This window comes from Elephantulus edwardii, unplaced genomic scaffold (genome assembly GCF_000299155.1).
Source record: "Elephantulus edwardii isolate Elephantulus edwardi_28Jun2011 unplaced genomic scaffold, EleEdw1.0 scaffold00002, whole genome shotgun sequence".
NCBI lineage: Eukaryota > Metazoa > Chordata > Mammalia > Macroscelidea > Macroscelididae > Elephantulus > Elephantulus edwardii.
The window spans coordinates 20,777,778-20,782,024 of NW_006399752.1; the positions used below are offsets into that span (position 1 = coordinate 20,777,778).

The 4,247-nt window shown below is 41.9% G+C and overlaps 1 pseudogene; it reads right to left on the reverse strand.

Annotated features, from left to right (window-relative positions):
* Window positions 1–785: 785 nt before the first annotated feature.
* On the reverse strand, window positions 786–1,873 carry LOC102874885 (annotated as a pseudogene).
* Window positions 1,874–4,247: the final 2,374 nt, after the last annotated feature.

Sequence of the window (4,247 nt, forward strand, 5' to 3'; positions counted from 1 at the left end):
GTTGCAGGTGACTTGATGACACGTAACAGCAACAAAATGAATTAAAGAACTTTGTCAAAGTTGACTATTTTAAAATTAAATTATTAATTTTAAATTTTGGGTAATGACAGAAAAAGTTTTAAACACAGGTGTTCCCCTGCCCCCCTTGTAACTGATCTGTGTTTGTTACAACCTTTGTGGTGGCAGGTGACCTGGCACTCATAAGCTTGGTTACATCTCAGAACCTGCCTTGACATCAGCAGCCTCGGAGGTGCCTAGTTTTGCTACTCTAAACAATGCCTCCTCTTTGGAAAACAAGCCCTGAATGTGGAGTCTCATAGAGATGCTTCAGTGTAACACACTTGTTTCTAGATACCTGGTACAAGCAAAGTTGAGCACTAAAGAGGGTAGGACGCTTATCTGGATCCTAGAAGATCAACAAACTCAGGCAGTCTTAACAGAGATTTTCTTCTCAACATCAAAGTATAGCTCAACATTCCAATGACTAAAAATTATTTACTAAGGAATCCGTTGGATAGTTCACTTCAGACCAGGGTTAGGGTTGAGTTACACACACCTTAAATTAGCCAACGTAAAACTAGGGGACAACTAGCTCTGCCAGAGCACCTATAGTATGCAGGATCACACTACAAGCAGAAGGAAGCTCATCTGCCCCTGAGTTATTGTCATGCCATACAATTTATTTAAATGTTAACAAAAATAAAGAAAAGAATCCCTGAAAACATATTATCAGAGAGAAGGAATGAAGGTAAAGTAGTGGACGTGTACAGCGAGCGGAGCTGGGCTCAGTCAGTCTCTTCCATGTGTGACGTGTCGTCGTCTCCCTCCAGTGGGGGCATCTCCTCAGTGACCATGGCACTCGTGTCATCAGCAGTGGGGTCGTCTTTATCAATACCCAGGCCAAGCTTGATCATCCTGTAGATCGTGTTGGCGTGGGTCTGGGGGTCCTCGAGGCTGAACCCAGAGGACAGGAGTGTGGTCTCGTGCAGCAGGTTGACCAGATTCTTCACGGACTTGTCGTTCTTGTATGCCTCCACCTTCTGCCGCAGGGTCTCAATAACGGAGTGATCAGGTTTGATCTCCAGATGCTTCTTGGCCACCATGTAGCCCATAGTCGAGTTGACCCTCAGGGCCTTCACCTTCATCATTCATGCCATGTTTGCCGTCAGCCATATGTGCTGGTGACAATGCAGTGTGGAGATGTGACCAGGCGGTTGAACACCACCACCTTTCGACTTTTTTCTCAAAGATGTCTTTCATAATTTTGCAGAGGTTCTCAAATTTGGTTTTCTTCTCCTCTTGCTTCTTCTTCTCCTCTTCCTTATTTCAGGAAGCTCCAAGCCCTCTTTGGTGACAGATACTAAAGTCTTCCACTCAAATTCCTTGAGCTGCTTCACACAGTACTCATCGATGAGCTTGGCTCAGTCATGTGGATCACCTCCAGCCCGTGCTTCCGCAGACACTCAACGAAAGCAGCGTGGACGACCTGGTCCTTGTTTCCACCAGTGATGTAGTAGATGTGCTTCTGGTTCTCCTTCATCCAGGTGCAGTAGTCCTTGAAGGCCACCATCTCATCACCTGAAGCAGACGTGTAGTATCTTAACAGTTTCTTCCAGTTTGGGGAATCTTCATGTATTCCAAGCTTAATGTTCTTCAGGAACTGCTCATAAAACTTTTTGTTCTCCTTGTCCTCTACCAGTTCAGTGAAGAGCTCCAAGTACTTCTTAACCAAGTTCTTCTTGATAACTTTCAACATTTTGCTCTGCTGGAACATCTCACGGGAAATCTTCAGAGGAAGCTCCGCAGAATCCACCACTCCTCTAATGAAATTGAGGTACTCTGTGATGAGATCCTCACAGTTATCCATGATAGAGACCCTGTGGCCATACAAATCTGACGTCCAGATATGGACTATGGGTTGCCTCTCTCTGACTTTTGAATTCACATCTGTAATACAGATACAGAGGGAGATTATGATCCTTATTACTTTTTGCATTTACTGTAGAAACAAGTATGTGAAGCATTATTTCTGGAAAGAGTGGAAGAAAAGAATCAAGCTTAAGAGCTGATTTCAGCTGTGCCACTTATCAAGGTAAATAAATCACTTATCTTTCTGTATTTCTGTATTCTGACACTTTTTCTATGCAAAATTTACTTTCTGATAAGGACTAAGATATATGGATAATTTACTTGCTGCCAGTATCATGCTGGGTAGGTTACGTGCATTGTTTCAATTAAACCTCCAGCAGCCCTCAAAGGTAAATACCTCTTTTAGTTATGAATGCATTTCTTGCTCCTAATCATTCAAAATTCACTTATTACCGTCCAATTACAACTGACTCATAGCTCGCCCTCCAGAGAGATGCAAATCAAAACAACCATTAAATATAATCTCACTCTAGCAAAAATAGCTATGTTCCATTAAGACATCAAGCAGCAAAGTCTGGTGAAGGTATAAAGTGATTGGACTCTGACACACAGCTGGTGGGAATGTAGAATGGTGCAGCCACTATGGTGAGTAGTTTGGCACTCCTCAGACAGTAGGGAATAGGAATACCTTTGAGCCAACAATCCCAATAATGGGTTTATATCCCAACAAAACAAGAATTTCAACACCAACCGACAGAATCACACTCATGTTTATTAAAATATTATTTACAATAACAAAATCTTGAAAACCACCGAAGTATCCATCAACAGCAGATTGTAGTTATGTGCCTTTGAGTTACCTGTTACTCATAGTGACCTTATGCACAATAGCTCTGAAACTTACTCTGTCCTGAGTCAGTCTCACTGATTCGGACACACTTACCTCCATTGCCCTAGTTACTCTATTAATCCATCTCATTCGGGTCTTCCTCTCCTGCACTGTCCCTCCACCCTTCTGAGAATGATGTCCTTCTCCAAAGATAGGGCCCTGCTGTTCACATGCCAAAAGTATATGAGACAGAGCTTCAAAATCCTAGTCTCCAAGGAGAAACTTGGTTTCATTCTCTCTAAGACAGACCTATTTATTTTCTTGGTGGTCCATGGTATGTTCAAGATTTTTCTCCAGCACCACAACTCAAAGGCATCAATCCTTCTGTCATCCTTAGTAATCATACAACTCTCTGATACATAGCAAATATTTGTGAAGACCATGGACTAGATCAGTTTCACCTTATTCTCTAGACTGACATCATTGTTTTTCAGTACTCTGGAAAGGTCCCTGATGACAGATTTATCTAATACAATTTGTCATTTGCTTTTCTGACTGCTGGTGCCAAGAGTGTTAATTGCAGAGCAAAGCAAGCTGTAACTGTTAACAACCTCAATCTCTTTTCCATCCATCATGGTGCTGCCAATTCACCCAGTGGTGAGGATCTTTGTCTTCTTGATGTCCAACTTCAATCTATATTGAAAACTCCAGTCCTTGACCTGAATTAAGTGCTTCAGATCCATCTCAGTTTCAGCAAGCAAGGTTGTGTCATCTGCTTAATGTAGGTTGTTGATGAATCTTCCTCTGATCCTGATGCCACACTCCTCATCATAAAGCCCCGCTACCCAAATGATCTGTTCTGCATATAGATTGAAAAGGTAAGGAGACAGGACACATAACTACCTCACTCCCTTCCTGATTTTGAACCATGCAGTGTTTCCCTGCTCTGTTCTGAGGACTGCTTCCTAGTCCAAGTATAGGTTTCGCATAGCACAAGCAAGTGTTCTGGGTTGCCCATTCTTCTCAAGGTTAGCCACAATTTGTTGTGATCAATACAGTCAAATGCCTTTGCATAGTCAGTGAAACACAGATAGATATTCCTCTGGTACTCTTTGCTTTCTGCCAACATCCATCTAACATTGGTAATGTCTCTAGTGTCATGATTTTTTCTAAACCCTTCTTGTATTTCTGGTAGTTCTCTGTCAATATACTGTTACAGTTGTTTCTTGATAATCTTCAGCAGGATTTTACTTGAGTGTGATAAGAGTGATATTGTACAATATTTCTACACTCTGATGGGTCACCTATTTGGAATGGGAATAAATATAGATCTCTTCCAGTTGGCTATTTAGTTGTCCTTCAGATTTCTTGGCACAACCTGGTGAGTACGTCCAGGGCAGCATTAGAGGTTAAAGAACCTCTTCTACATTCCAGTCATATTGAAGTATTATCTATCACTTAAAAATGACCAAAAATTTTGGGGGTGTACAGGGGGATTGTGTACCAATGAAGGAGTTTTTCTTTTGCTTTTCACGGAGAACAGCGAACA